Source organism: Monodelphis domestica, chromosome 1 (assembly GCF_027887165.1).
Source record: "Monodelphis domestica isolate mMonDom1 chromosome 1, mMonDom1.pri, whole genome shotgun sequence".
Taxonomy (NCBI): domain Eukaryota; kingdom Metazoa; phylum Chordata; class Mammalia; order Didelphimorphia; family Didelphidae; genus Monodelphis; species Monodelphis domestica.
Genome location: NC_077227.1, coordinates 709,401,583 through 709,418,427, shown reverse-complemented (window position 1 = coordinate 709,418,427; position 16,845 = coordinate 709,401,583). Strand labels below are relative to the sequence as shown.

At 38.8% G+C, this 16,845-nt stretch overlaps 1 protein-coding gene across 1 annotated transcript in view; it reads right to left on the bottom strand.

Moving 5' to 3' along the window:
* The window catches only part of LOC100028075 (cytochrome b5 type B), a 69,498-nt gene that overhangs the window by 35,920 nt on the left and 16,733 nt on the right, over positions 1-16,845 (bottom strand). The window lies entirely within an intron of this gene.

Sequence of the window (16,845 nt, the reverse complement as noted above, 5' to 3'; positions counted from 1 at the left end):
CTATCCAATGCAATAGTTAATCAGAAAAAAAGTAAATGTAAAGGTATGCAGTAGGATAGGGCCCCATTGAGATTCTTTTTAGCTGAATTCCTTAGCTCTTATCTTTTTTGTTTGTTTAGTTCTTTCAAGCTTAAATGTGCTGAGTCAAGCCCAGAACCCTTCAAATCCACCAAATATTACTTATCAGTCACCTGCTGCACCCCATCTTAGATGGATCACAAGTATTAAGCAGGATCTTGTCCACTTTGATACCTTGTTCTACACAAAGCAGCAGCACAGAGTCTTCAGTACAATGGGCAGGAAACAGGGGAAGGCTAAGAATGGCTCCAAAAAAATACTCTGCCCCTAGCCTAACCTTACACTTTTTAAAGATGAATGGCCAGTCTATATATTTAACCAAAGCAATCATCCATATAATACCAGCTAATCCAGATAGAACAGGTACACCCTACAGTGACAGCTAGCGCCAAATGATAGCTTCAGGAGAAACAAGAACCTTCCTGAATACCACCTCTCACCAATGAGCTGAGAATACTGAATTTTCTTCCAAAGGCAAAGGTGGTAAAAGATTTTTAAAAAGCAAAATCCACTGCCCTAATTGATTTATGCCTCCAATATGAAAAAAATCTTAAATCTCTACAATTTGCTGCTTCTGGTTAGACTTTTTCAAAAGCTGTTGGAGAAAATGCACGGTGCCACAATAATATTAAGATGGAAAGGACTAAGTAGGATAACATTTCTCATCTAAACTCACTACCAAACTCCAGGAAAATATTTCCTAACAATCAAACCCAAGTTATCCCACTATTTCCTCAATTAAAATAACCAACATGATTCACCTAAGGCTTTTCTTTCTAAAATTTTACCAAACCATCTCTTTTATATATAGGGCAGTTAAGTGGTTCAGTGAGTAGAGAAGTTCTGAGTTCAAATATGGCCTACCAATTATTAGCAATGTAACCCTGGCCAAGTCCCTCAACCCTTTTTGCCTCAGTTTTCTCATATGTAAAATGAGCTGGAGAAGGAAATGACACACCACTCCCATATCTTTGCCAAGAAAACCTAAATGGGATCACAAAGAGTCAGACAAGACTGATGTAACTGAAAAACATACTACATCTATACATGGAATGGTTATGAAGTATGGAGACATGTTTTATGTCTTTTAAAGTCTCATTCCTTTAAAGTTGCATGGAAACTCCTTGAAGGCAAGGACTATTTTGATTTTGTCTTGTATCCAAAGCACTTAATAAATGCTTATAGAATTGAAAAGAGACCTTTCAATTAGCAACAATTTTGTGGGCTTCCTTTTAGTGGAATTCTTCTATGCCCCTTGCCCAACTAATTGAAGAGCACATCCTAGGATTATATCATATTGAATATACATACATATACATGTATGTGTATATTAAATATCTCAGCTTGGAGAGGCTCATCACCAGATAAACTTCTCTGGGCAGAGCATCATAAAAAACCACCTCCTATAGTGAGCAGGAATTTGTGGAAGGAAATCCACACAAACAAAATGATGGTTCCCTGGAAATACTGACATAATTAATCATAAACTGCTATTTGCAAAAGTGTCTTCAGGACATTTTACTTAATAACCATTCCATGTATAAATGTGATGTGTTTTTCAGTTGTATCAGTCTTGTCTGACTGTTTGTGATCCCATTTAAGTTTTCTTGGCAAAGATATGGGAGTTGCAAGGGTAAATTTAGGGTTGATACTGAATATAAATGTAATTGGTCACCAGGGATTTAATTCAAAATCCCAAATACAATATTCAAGTCAGTTTGGAAATTTTATGGTGGTTTAATTAATATAGAGGGAAGGAATTAAGAAGAAGAGAGAGGGAAAGGGTATAGGATTTCTCCGGCCTAGCCTGAGCCAAGGGGAATTCAGAGACCTTCCAGCCACGAGGCCTCCTCCAAGATGAGGGGCCTCCTAGGAGGATGGCGTTTTTAGGAAAACTAAAGGAAAAGGAATCAGCCTAAACTCTGAGAGAGCTCAGTGAAGATGCCTCACCTGAACTAGGCTACTAAGGTTCTCCCAGTATTGTATCAAGGAAGCTCACCGCCAAAACCAGACAAGAGCTGCATTCACGCCAAGATGCCAAGACACCCAGCACACTACCACCAACCACCTCTCTGCCACAAGAGCCAGAGCCACCTCTCCGCGAAAAGAGCCCCGAGAGAGGAAGTGACATGAAATATATAGGCCGTTTTTATACCACTTCCTGTGTCTCACATGTACCAATGATAGCTTAAGCTTGACTTAGGACAGCTGTAATGGTTGAAATTTAGGGGAGATGGGAGAGGTTATAATATTGTAATGGTTAAGAATGTGGCTACAGGATTTATGTAATATTAAACAATGGCCGCCAAGGAATTTACTTATGAAATTCCTAAAAATGAAACACTCAAGTCAGAATGAAGTTTATGGAGGTTTAATCACACTGGGAGTAGGGAAAAGGATAGGGAGAGAAGGAGAGAAGAGAAAAAGGGAAAGGGGCTACTCAACCTCTGACCAAGGCAGAGGGAGTTTTAGGCCCAAAGGCCCAGGTGGAAAGAATCTGTCCTTAACTCACGTGACCAATCTGAAGGAAAGCTGTCTGCGGGCGTCCTCCCTCTCCAAGCTCCTAACACCAACTCTTCCTAACACCAACTGGCGTCTCCCTCTCCCCACAGGAAGTGAGCGAATTCCAGAGGCTGTTCCCTACCTCACTTCCTGTGTCTCACAAAATCCAATGGTTGGCTCTAGCTTGGCTTAGGACAGCCCAGGTGGGCAGTTAGTTATTTCTGATTTGTCATTGACTAGCACATGCCCGTTTAGTGTGGGTGTGCACAATTTTGGGTGCTAGACCAAGATGGAGACTTTTTAAAATTCACACAGCCCAGGGGGTCTGTCAGTTGTTTCTGATTTGTCATTTGCTAGCACATACATATCTGTCATAGGCCATCCTTCTCAATACTTAATCCTTAAGTAGGGGTGTAGACATGCAGGGTGGAGTAAATCTAAAATTCACAAAGTGGTGTGTCATTTCCTTCTCCAGCTCATTTTACATATGAGAAAACTGAAGCAAAAAGGGTTGAGGGACTTGGCCAGGGTTGCATTGCTAATAAGTGTTCGAGGCCATATTTGAACTCAGAACTTCTCTACTCACTGAACCACTTAGCTGCCCTATATATAAAAGAGATAGTCTGGTAAAATTTTAGAAAGAAAAGCCTTAGGTGAATCATGTTGGTTTTTAATTGAGGAAATAGTGGGATAACTTGGGTTTGACTGTTAGGAAATATTTTCCTGGAGTTTGGTAGTGAATTTAGTTGAGAAATGTTATTCTTAGTCCTTCCCATCTTAATATTATTATGGCACTGTGCATTTTCTCCAACAGCTTTTGAAAAAGTCTAACTTTAAATACTTAAGTATTTTAAAATTTAAAACTACAGCCACGTTAAAACTCCCTTTGGAAAGTAAATGGGAATTATGAATTACTGAGTGGGGAGGAGCCATAAGGGAATGTGGAGAGCCTGAACCAGTGCTTTCATTGGTGCAAGAACTCCTAGGGGAAGAATCTCACTCTACCACAGAAGAACTGCCCCAGGTCTGAGAGGAGGTTAAGTAACCAGCCAAGGGTCACAGTGAACAGGTATAAGAGGTGAGATTTGAAACCAAGTCTTCTCATCCCGCAAATAGAGTTTCCCATGCTGCCCTAGGGAACCAGCATTGGCACCACTGAATCTTCTACTTTATCTACAATAATTAAATGTTGTTCTAATTGAGAACTTTAAGGAATTCATAACACAAAGAATAATACCAAATCAGTATAAAGAAGGAAGATTTACAAAGCATTTTCTTCCCAACAATTCTATAAATTAGTCAGTAGAGTTATTAGTGCAATTTGCTTTCCCTATAAGAGGTATTTAGTAGTTCCTGAATTATCAGATTGTTAAACTCTATTTTTGCAAGTGAGGAAACTGAGACTCAGGGAGTTTGCCCAGGCTAATAAGGCAGTCAGCAATTGTCCACTCTAGTGCTGAAACTCAGATCCTCTGTTTCAGAGGTGAGTGTTGTAATGGCTGGGGCTGGGGTGATGAGCCGTCTGGGTCGGAGGCCAGTTTTTGCTTGCCTGGGATCGGCTGGGCCAGATGGGCGAGAGACCACTGGGTTGGGCCAGGGCAGGAACGCAGGGCCAGAAGCTGGAGCACCAGGTGAGGACGGAGAGAGGTCAGGATCAGGGGCTGCAGGCAGGAACACACGCAGGCAAGGGAGAAGCAACCAGGAACCAGATGAGAGGCAAACAGCAAACGGGCAGGCAGGGCTGGGAGCTAATGGCTGGAACGAGCAGCAGCTTTGAGAGGGTAAAAAAACCTTGGCCAGAGAAACGTGGATCAAAAAAAAATTTCTAGGCACTAGCTATTAAAACTTAAGATCTTAAGAACTTAAGATCAGTAAAGAAAAGAATCAGAAGATTGAGATATTTCATTTTCCCGAAGTGGTAAGCCAACTGTAATGATTAAAATTTTAGGGGATACTAAGGCAGGTAGAAATTAGTTTCTCTCTGCAAGGAGTATTATATGTTTTAGAGGTTTATTAAAGGTTAAGGATTAAAGAAAATACAGAATAAGAAAAACACATGCCTAGGCCAGAGGCCTAGACAAGATAATCTCACATCATGAAAGAGACTCGTCTGCTCCAAAACGGAAGTCCAAAAGAGCGACAAAAGCCTTTGCAATCAGGTTAAATGCCTTCTCGATCTCGGCCCACGTGAGAATTCAGTGAGATTACAAAGCATTTTGGGGAAGTGGAGCAAGGAATTGTGGGGACTGAAGTCCTGGATTCGAGTCTATTTTTACAGTGTTTTTCCCACTATACTATGGCATTATTTCCTTTTCATCCCCATCATCTATTACAATATCCAAATCACACTGTGTAGCAGGGAATTCTATATTTAGAACATAGTTTGAGAATGTCCTAATATTTCCATCTTGACAATAGGTAAATCAGTCAGGAGAGACAACCAGCACAGTGCATGGCACACAATCAATGTTTAATAAATGGTTTATCTGTCTACCAGTACACCTAAGGATGATGCAGTGAGGGTCTGGAAAAGAGAAGACTGGGAAAGAAGAGAAAGAGGCAGACATAAGTGGAGGTTTAGAAAGGAAGGATAAATCAGAGATGACTTGGAGATTTCAGATCTGTAAGATTATCAATGGTAGTACCTTTTACAGAAGAAGAAACTTGAGAGATGGGTACTGTTTCTAAGGGGATGGTTACAGTTTCATTTTGGACATACTAAGTTAGAAGTGACGGTAGGATTCCAAGTGAAAATGGAAGACAGAAAAATGAACCCATAAAGTGCTTAAGGATAGCCATGAGAAAAGATCAATGATAATGTATCTTATAAAGGCTGGCCAACAGTCAGATACCCAGGAGGAAAAGCTATGGGAAAATACAGGAGGGGTCAGAGAGCAGAACACCAAGATGGTATAGTGGCCTATGATAGGAGTGACAAATGAAGCAGAAATAATTTACAATGGTGAGTAGTAGAGAGACAGAGGAAAAGTTTGTCTTGGATTAAAGAAAAACACGCTAGCAGATAGTCTTCCTTCCTCTTAGTATCCTTACTCTTCTTTTTCAAATGTTCCAAACTAAAGTTTTGTTTTTGTCTTAAGACTGGAACTCCCTATCTTGCATAGAGGAGCCAAGAATGTTAGGACAGATCCTTTAACCTAATGATTTCTGGCCTGGGCTCATTAGCCCCTCTTTGGCAGCCTATAGCCTTTTGCCTAGGGGGTGGGAGTGGGCAGCTCACTTAATTCATTCCAGACTTAATTCAGTTACCCAATTGGCTTTTGATGTTTTGGCTCCAAATTGGCTCCAAACCCCCCAAATTAAGGGATCTACTAAGCCTCAATCTCCCCACTAGGAGCAGGGGTACAGGAATATGTCACCACACCACCACTCTCACCCATTCTAGAGGATTACTTGATAACTAAGAACTTGCCTAACCTTCTCAGAAAGCTATTTGCATTTTAATAGACCAACTGAGAAGTCATAAGGCCTAGAACAAGGGAAGAAATCAGAATATGGTGAAGTACATCCTATACCTGTCCTGAAGACACTTTTGCCAATAGCATCAATAAAATTATCTCTAGTTTTCAACTAATAACTTAAGCTGTCACTTTTGGAGAGGTGGTCAATTCTTAAAAGAAATCAAAGACAGAGTAAAGACTAAGAATACCTTACAGATTTGATATTTGGAAAGGTACAATTCAGGTTTGAGTACAGAAGTGAAACTGCAGGAGGCTAAGGATATAATGGTGTCCCTTCAAATGTGAACCACTGGGAAGAGACTGCCAGAGAAATAGGACAATAGGGAGAAGGGGTAACGGGGCCAAGACGCAATTTCTTTTCCAAGTCGGAGAATCCTTATGTATGTGTCATGAGGCCTGGGACAAAGAGTAAGTGAAAAGGAAAAGAGCAGAAATAATAGATGAGGAAACAGGATATACAACAAAGAGAGGTGAACTAGTAAGTTATTAAGAACTATTAAGATTAATGGAAAGAACTCTGAATTTGGAGCAAGTAGCCTTGGGTTTGAATTCTGTTCCTGTTAATTATTGCTCTGGCCAAGTTACTTAACCTGGTAGGGCCAAATTTTGTTCACCAAGAAAATGACTGAACTACATGGATAATCTTAAAGGTCTCCTTTAGCTCTAAATCCTGTGACCAGGGACCATGCCTTTTTCTAAGATTGCATGAAAGTATGAGAAAATAGGAATAGAGGAAGACAAAGGTAAATAAATGAGAGGGCTCATGAAGAATGGCTTCCATCTTTTCAGTAAAGGTTGGACAGTATGGTCTGAAATATAACTGAATCTTGTTCTAGTAAGAAAGTGAGGCAGTAACAATGAAAAGAATTGCAGTCAGAAAATGGGTCGAAGTTCTCAGACCACTCAGCTTCAGTTTCTGCACCTGTAAGAGCATGAAATAAATAACAGAGGGCTAGGTGTTCATCATCTTCTAGCAGTTCTTTGTAAAATATGAAAAGTAGAGAAAGCAGACAATGGAAATGTTTCTGAACTAAAAATTAATTCAAAGGTTATAATGAAAATGTGTGTGGTTGGGAACCCCAGAAAAGGGACAACAATAGTATTCAATTATAACTATTAAAATAACTGACTGCCAATTACTCAAGATATCGATTCCTCCTCACTGAAGATATTAAAGCAAAGGCTAAAGTGACCACTTGTTAGGAATGTCATACAATGTAATAAAAACTATTTATGTATTTAGCCAGTAAGAGTGTTCAGACCTTTACTGAGCAATTGGCCAACTGGGGAAAATCATTTTTATGAGGATGTTTCCACTAGCTCAATGAATCAAATCATCACATACAAATCAAAAAACAGAACCAGAAAAGCATTTTGTACTAGAGGAATTAGGATTATCTGTTCAATCTAGACTTTCCCAAGTGTCCAGATTATGGCATCCCTTCATAAAAGAGCTTGAAGCAAGGGCAGAACTTCAGAATTGCCCAAGAGTCACCAAGATTAAATTGGTTTTTTAACAGCTGGACAAGATCTTCCTGGACATAGAAGTATACACAAATGACTGGGGGGTGCAGGAAGCAAGAGTACAGAGATTCACATTTCCTCACTTCAAGACAGTTTGAAAACAGAAGCACTTAAATTATAAAAAAGTGATTCTTATTCAGGTATGATGTGTGCCATAAGGCACCTCCAATATTCATTCTCCTGATGTCCAAATCCAATTGGCTTTTCTCAATCCACATTCTCCTTGACCTCTCTGCAGCCTCTGACAAGGTCAATGACCCTCTCCTTGATGCTCTTTTCTCGCTAGGTTTTTGGGACACCATGCCCAAAACACAACTCCTCATCTTTACTCCTAAATCGTTCCCAACTCCTACCTTCCCGGTAACTGTAGAGGGTAACACCATCCTCCCAGGCCCTCAGGCTCACAATCTAGGTGAACTCCAGGATTCCTTACTATTTCTCCATATTCAATTTGTTACCAAGGCCTGGCAATTTCACCTTTGCAAGTTTTCTCAAATACACCTTCTTTGTTCCTGACATCCCACCCTGGTGTAGGTCCTCATCACCTTACACCTGACATACTGAAATAGCTGCTGGTGGCTGGGTGGTGTGCCTTCCGACAAGTCTCTCACTCCAATCTATCCTCCACTCAGCCAGGTCACCCCTCCTCAATAAACTCCAGTAAATCCCTGTAAAAATGGAGATTTGAACCCCAGACGTCAATTCCCAGAAGTCCTTGGCAGTTGCCAGAATTCCCTATAATCTCACAAAAATCCCCACCTGGGCTGAGATCAAAATGGGTATTTAAACTGACTGTACTGCCTACTGCACTCTCTGCTTCCGCTTCTAAGCACATGCGCGGCTCTCAAGATGTAGTAAGTGAATTGTGAATGGCCTAGTGCTCTAGGCATGTGCCTTCTTGTTTTTGTATTTCTTTATCCTTGATTTCTAATAATCTTTAATAAACCTCTAAAAACATAATACTTTTAGTAGAGAAACTAATTTAATTTTTACATCCCCTATCACCTATAGGATCAAATACAAAATTATGTTTGACATTCAAAGTCCTTCATAACCTACATAGATCCCTTTCCAGTCTTGTACACTTTATATATACCCTGCCTCCATCCCATATTCTTTAATCCAGGGATAATGGTCCCCTTGTTGTTCTACAAACAAGATATCCCATCTCCAAGAGGAAATTTTCTCTGGCTGTCCCCCATGCCTGGAATGCTCTCCTATATTAGCTCTTTCTTCTGGATTCCTTCAAGTCCCAGCTAAAACCTCAGTTCTACAGGAAACCTTTCTCATTCCCTCATCATTCTAATGCCTTCCCTCTGTTTTTTGTCCTATTACATAGCATGTTTATACATATTTGCTTGCCTGTTTTCATCCCCATTAGACTGTGGGCTCCTTGAAGGCAGGGTCTGTTGGTTGTTTTTCAGTTTCCTCATCTAGAAAATGGATATAATAGCAGCACCCACTTCTAAGAGCTAATGTGAGGATCAAATGGGTTAATAATTGTAAAGTCCTTAGCCCAGGGCCTGGAACATAGAAAGTGCTTAATATCTACTGGCTGAGACTCCAAAGAATATCCACCATAGCATCGCTAAATCACCAACAAATGGCTCGTTTCTGTTATAACAATTACTCTTATTTACATTATACCTTACCTATACACGGTGACATGACTAAGTAGTTGAATCCAGGTCTCTTGACTCTAAATCCAAACTTCTTTTTCCTACATCAATTATATTATAAATTCTGATTTAAAAGGCAGATATAGAACACTAAATTCCATTCCAATATTACTTTCTGTATACAGAACAATATGCTAGAGGGCAAAGTGGGTGGTAAGGATGCATATAAAGTTTAGAAAGTACCTGTTGTCATGGAACTTACAGTCTAACAGTGGAGATCACCCATATTCAGCAACTAAAACAAACAATGCAGAGTGGTAGGAAGCAATAGGCTCTACACCTCAACCAAGCTAATCCAGTTTTTCTTTAAAAGACACTGGGCTGAGGCCAGGGCTGGGGCTGGGGTCTGGGTTGGGGATGGAGTAGGGGTTGATGGCTTAGTGGATTGAGAGCCAGGTCCAGAGCTGGGAGGTCCTGGGTTCAACTCTAGCCTGAGACACTTCCTATCTGGATGACCCTGGGCAAGCCACTTGACCCCCATTGCCTGATTCAGAGATGGAAGGTAAGGGATTTTAGCATTTTTTAAAATAAATAAAAGATATACCTAAGACTTGTCTCAGGAACCTAAGGGCTGAGGGAAGAGGAGTGGCCATGTTACTGCTCCCTGGTGCACTAACAGGCACCAGCTCCACCTACAGGCATTCTGAGTAGGGACTATACAGCCCTGGGCAACAGAGACAGAGCAATGGCCCCCAAAGGCCTGGTCCCAGCAGCCAGGGCTCAGGAAACCTCCTTTTGTTAGGCGTCACAAGTTCTACAAGTATTTCACATCTCATTCCAATTTCAAACCTAACTCAGGCTTTGTTGGTTACAACATGGTAGAAGAGACACGCAAGAAAAGTATTATGTCAGCTCAGAGAGAAGAAAATGTAATTTCTGGGCAGAGGAAATCCAAAGGAAGTTTTTAAGAAGATGGTATCTGAGTAGGGACTTAAAGGACTGGTGGAATCCACAGGCAAAAAATGAGGAATGGCATTTCAGCCATAATGCACTTTTAAAGGATGAATCAAAACAAGTTAACTTAAAAAAAATTAGGGGCCCTTAAAGGACCTTAAGCTTCACTCACCTGGAAAATCTGCTCAAACGGAATTACCTCATTCCCGGCTGATAATAGATATTTAAGGAATGACTACTTCAAAAGTTGCTACTTGGAATTTCTTCTCTTTAATTTGAGAAGTCTATATGAAATTGGATTCAATAACAAAAAGGGGGAATCAACTTTAAAAGAAATAAATCTTTTCACTTAGTCCCACAGGAAAACATAAAGCAAAATAGGAAGAAACAGATTGTGTAATAAGTTTAGCAAGAGGCCAAAGGAAAGGTTTGAGACACACCCATAAATCTCCTTATTTCCCAACATTTGCCCTGTAGCTGGTGATTGTCATTTCGAGCACTTAATTAACATATATGATTTAAGCTTTTAAGTTTCTCCAAAGATGTAACAGGAAACAGGATGAAGAAGATTTTAACTATTTATTTACCCTATCCTATGGAAAGTTGTTCTAGCAGTCCAGATTAAAAATCTAGACTGGTCAAATCAAAAAGGGTTACTCTTAAGACTAGAAGTTGAAGCCTAGCTGAAAGATTTCATCAATGGAGAGGAACATCTTCCTTACAACAAGGAAATACTAAGCCTGGTACCAAAAACTGCAATATCACAAGGTCATGCCTGTAATAAGCACAAAGGTAAGGTGTAATTTCAAGCTCTACAGCTCCAAATACAGGACTCTTCCCACTATAACAGGGAGTACATTTTAGCAATTGTGCCTAAATTATGACATGGTCAGAAGGGCAGGTCAATGAATTAACCCATCAGCACCAATGTTATCTTGCTAGGCATTGAACAAAGAACCAGATCTGAGGTTCTACAGGTGAAAGGAAGAAAATGGGTTAGGAAATCCCATAGTTCTTTCAAGAAGCCCAAGTTGTTGCTTGATGATAGAATTTGAGAAGGAAAGGATGCTATCCATGGCTACAAATTATTCCACATTATAATGTCAAAGAACAATGGAAAGATGCTTGGTGGGTGGAGGTGATAGGATGCAATCAATCACCCTAGTACACCCTAGGTACAAAAGATATCAGATAATCAGAAAACAGAAATATGCTGACAAAGAGACTGGCTAGTCCTACAGCAAGAATAAGGGATAAAAAGAATGGTCACCAGTGAGCAGTTAAATCATCTTTGAAGCACAAGGACAAATAAAAGAATTGCACTGTGTGAAAAAACAAGGAGGGGCCATTGTTCTTATTGTTAAAGGGAGTGTCTATAAAGATAAGAATAGAGATCCATCAAAGTAATACATTGACTGAGGATACATGTTGGAAGAATTTTATAAAACCATTTTGTATAGTCATAGAAAAGTATTCTTAGCTTTCTTAAAGGTTACTTTATTGGCTATATAATTACTAATTGACTTTGACCAAGAGCCTTATTCTTTTTTTAACTAAGAAGGTCAAGAATACTTTTCTATGACTATACAAAACTGGTCCTCAAGAAATTATCATCAACTCCTATTTGAAGTCTTCCATCATCTCAGAAATTATATCATCACTGCCTTCAACAATTTGGACTTCATCAATGGAGAGGAACATCTTCCTTACAACAAGGAAATAATAATTGACAACATCCACATCTTTGTAATGTAAAAGAGAATTTCAGTTTAGCCCCTCATCACTTTTCACTTAGAATACCATTATAAGTCTTTTATAATCTCCCTATCATTCATATTATTGCCAAAATCATCTTTCTAAACTGGAAAGTAGAATATGAATGGAATGGAATGTTACTACGCAGTAAATGATGAATATGAGAAATTCAGGAAAATGCTCATGAACTGATGCAGAATAAAATAAGCAGGATCAGAAAAACAATATACATAATGACTGCAACACAAACAAAAGCTACAAGGAGGCTCCTGAGCCAGAAGAATGACCAATGCTGACCTAGAAACAAATGATGAAAGGTAGCTCCTCCCTCCATCTTTGCATCTGCCTTGAACAGTACATCAGCCATACCATACGCCAGTAATATTGAACCTTTTAGAAATGGAGTGCCGGCCCACCACCCCTCGCCCACCACCCCTCACCCCCCACAGAATGCTGTGCCTCTTCTCCCACCTAGTGCTGAGCACACCCCACTCCACCCCTTACCCCACACCACAGGGAAAGGATGAAGCTCTTCCATTGGGCTGCTAGGCAGAGGGCCAAGTGAAGTGCAGAATGTCCTCATTGAGCGAATAGAGAGGGAAGGGAGTGGCCTGACCACTCCACTCTCCTCTAGCTTTGCCATCCTGTGTGCTCCCAATGGCCTGCTGGGCAGAGGGGCAGGGGAGATTTAAAAAAAAAAAAGTCTTCAGGCTCAGCGGAAAGGGGAAGGGGAACAGCTCCACCCAAGTCCCTCTGCCTTTCACAAAATGAACTCTAGGGGGAATTGGAAGGAGGGTCTGTGACTGCTGACAGAAAGCACTCTGCATGCCATCTTTGGCACTCATGCCATAGGTTTGCCATCACTGCCATAGGCCCTTTTAAAATATTTAAGTTTTATTCAAAATTTCTCCTTAAGCTTTAGCTTCACACCACCTTAATATATGAGTTGTGAAGGAGACATTCCTTACAAAAAAATCCTGAAAACTTGAAGATCCGTGAATCAATACACATAAAGAATTACTGAATAGATGATAATAATTCAATGAAGAAGTAGTTATTAGGTGTTTACCATGTCCCAAATACTGTGCTAAGTGCTGGGAATACAAATACAAAAACAAAATGGTGTCTGCCCTCAAGGAGCTTACTTGGGGGAGCAGGGTGGAAGACACCACACACATATGAAGGAGCAATGGCCAGTGACAGCTGTTTTCATATGGGATATCGCTGAAATTTTAAGCAGAAGAATGAGATAGTCTTATCCTTTCCTGAGGTATTTGATAAGAACTAGACCATGGTCTCTGACCCAATGATATATTACAGGTTACCAATGTAGAAAGTTAATCTTATCCTATATCCCCTTTTTGGCATCCCAAGACAACCTTTGGATTTTAAAGGAGAAAAAGTGATTTTTAAGACTAGTTACAACTTGCTTCCTCCTTCTGGTTGAAGTGGGATGGAGAAAAGTTCTTTGTTGATGTGTAAATAATTCTTTTAGGTGGTAAAGCAACTAAATAAATAAAATAGTCAGAGCCATGTAAAGAAGAGTGCACAGGTACAGCTGGTGGTAACTCAAGGCATCCAAAAGACCCCCTCTTGTTCAGACTGAGGTCAGAGTCCTCCAATCAAAGAGGTTTGAGAAAAGAATGCCAGGAAAAGGATAAATTGGTAGAGGGAAGAAATCAAGCTTTCCTTGGAATCTCAGCCTGAGGAGACATAGTCTGGCTTGGGGCTGCAAAGCCCTGCTTGCCAGGGGAGGCAGCTATTAATAGGATAGCTGGTACCTTCTCTTTCTCTGGCCCACTTATTATTGTTTAACAAATAATTACGAATTAAGATATAGTCTCCAGAATATTTTAATTCTAATACCAAGTTTCAGCTTTGAAATGTACTATCTCTGTTTTCCAGATGAGAAAACTGAGATTTAGAAAGTGACTTGTCCCTGGTCACACAGATAGGACAACCTGCACAACCTACCTTACAGGCTATTGTGAAGAAAGTGAAGAAACTGCTAAATAAACTCTGGAACATGATGTAAATGTGCATAGTAATTTTAAAAACATCGTATCTCCAAAAAGAAAAAAAATCCTACGATGTTACAAAGAATTTATAGCAGCATTATTTGCAATAGCAGAAACTGGAAATAGCCTCAACATCCAAAAATTGGAAAATGAAGGAATAATGAACATGGGGAATTCCATGTGAACTGGAACAACCCCCAGGAATTGATGCAGAATGAAAGGAGCAGAACCAAGAGAACATTGTACACAGAGACTGATACACTGTGGTACACTCAGAATGTAATGGACTTCTCTACTAGCAGTGATGCAATCATCCAAGACAATTCTGAGGTACTTATGAGAAAGAACACCATCCCCATCCAGAGAAAGAACTGTGGGAGCAGAAACACAGAAGAAAAACAACTGCTTGATCACATGGTTTGATGGGGATATGATTGGGGATGTAGACTCTAAATGATCATTCTAGTGCAAATATCAATAATGTGGAAATAGGTCTTGATCAATGACTCAAGTAAAATCCAATGGAATTGCAGTCAGCTGGGGGAGGGGCATGACTCATGTAACCATGGAAAAATAGTCTAAATTAATTAAATAAAAATTTTAAATTCAATTTTTTAAAATTAAAACAAAAAAGAGAAAATTGGAAAATGTTTAGACAAACAGAATACTTATATAATTATATATATAATTTAAAATTGCAAAATTCAATATAAAGAAACATAAAGATATATAAAAATGATGTCTAGTAGGGAAAACAGATTCAGGAAAACTATATTGCCTATAAAGAAAACAGATTCAAGAACATTATATACTAGCATATGTATATATATTGGTATATATGTTACTCAGAAAGGAAAGAGACTTTCCCCAATAGCTTGGATCTTTGGGTTTATTAAGCACTATGTTAGTATGGTAATTAACTTCTTAGAGTTCAATAAATCCAAAGATCCAAGCTATTGGGGGAAAACTCACTATCTGACAAAAACTGCTAGAAAACTAGAAAACAATATGGCAGAAACTAGGCATAGACCAGCATCTCACATCATAACCCAAGACAAAGTCAAAATTAATACTTGAGCTAATAATAAAGGGGAACACCATAAAGAAATTAGGAGAAGGCAAAAAGGTTTACCAGTCAGACTCTGGATAATGGAAGAATTTATGACCAAACAAGACATGAATATTATGAAAAATGAAAAAGATAACTGATTATATCACACTGAAGAGATTTTGTACAAACAAAACCAATGCAAGCAAGATTATATGGAAAACAACAGAGGGGAAAAAAATTTATACCAAGTGTCTCTGACAAATATTCTCAAATATAAAGAAAACTGAGTCTAATTTATAAGGAAAAAAGCATTCCCCAACTGATAAATGGTCAAAGGATATGAATAGACAGTTCTCAGATGAAGAAATTAAAACTATCTATAGTCATATGAAAAATGCTCCAAATTACTACTGAATAAAGAAATGCAAATTAAAACAATTCTAAGATACCACCTCACACCTGTTAGACTGGCTATCTGGTCAAAATATATTTGGTCGAAAAGGAAAATTATAAATGTTGGAGGGGATGTTGGAAAATTGGGACACTAATACACTGCTGGTGGAACTATGAACCGATACATCAATTCTGGCGAACAACATAGAACCATTCCCAAGGGGCCATAAAACTATGTACCCAATAACACCACTACTAGGTTTGTATCCCAAAGAAATCAAAAATAGGGGAAAAGGATCTACTTGAATTAAAATATTTTTAAGCAGCTTTTTATAGTGGGAAAAAAAACTGGAAACTGAGGGAGTGTTCTATTAATTGGCAAATGAATGAATGGTTGTGATGGAATACTATTGCGCCAAAAGAAACAATGAACATAATACATTCAGAAAAACTTGGAAAAGTCTTATATGAACTGATGCAAAATGAAGTGAAGAGAACCAAGAAAACACTATATACAGAAACAGAAATACTATATGATGACCAATTGTGAATGTAATTGAAAAAAAATTTTTTTAATAGAGACAAAGAACAGAAGAAAGGGAAAATATCAGAAAAGTTTTTTAAAGTACTTTAAATGTTTTAATGTTATTTTGTTTAGCTTAAAAACTACATTTTAGTGATTCTGAATTTTTCATTTTCATTAGTTTTTTAATATACAATGATAAATTCTCCTTTCTAGTGTTGATAAAAATAAGTTATTTTACAAATCCATTTGTACTGTAATAATATTAAGAGGGAAAAACCCCTGACCAAAAAAAATCACTATTTTTCTCTGAATTCTTCAGGAAAAAAAATCTGGGGTCTAGCATCAATGATTCACAAGTAATTTTCAGGCCTGGGCAGCTATTGAAAGGCATATCTCCATTTTATACCATGCAAACCAAGTGAAAGGCAATATTATCCATCCCTTAATACAGATATTGCCTCTTGCTTCCTTCCAAGAGCTGATTTTTTTTTTCTCAAAAAAAATTTTGATCTATCTACAAATATTTTCATAACCTAATGGCCTTTGTGCTGTAAGGCTGATGACCTTGTTTCAGCTTACATTACATAACAAGTTTTACAATAGTATAAACAAAATCTTAGGAATCAATTATTCTAGGGACAGCTGGCTCAGTGGATAGAGAGCCTGGGTTCAAATCTGGCCTTATATACTTGTTAGTTGTGTGACCCTTGAGCAAGTTACTTAACCCGAATAGCCTTGCCCTTTACACTCTTCTGAACCAATAGTTAGCAGAGATTCTAAAATAGAATGTAAGCGGATTTTTTTGAAGGAAGAAAGAAATTATTCTGCAATCAAGACTGATAACTGTCAAAGACCAGTCACTAATCTATTCATCACTGACTCACTGAATCAAGAAGTCAAATTTGGCAAAATACCTTCAAGGGGCTTACAAAATATCTCTTGGGAT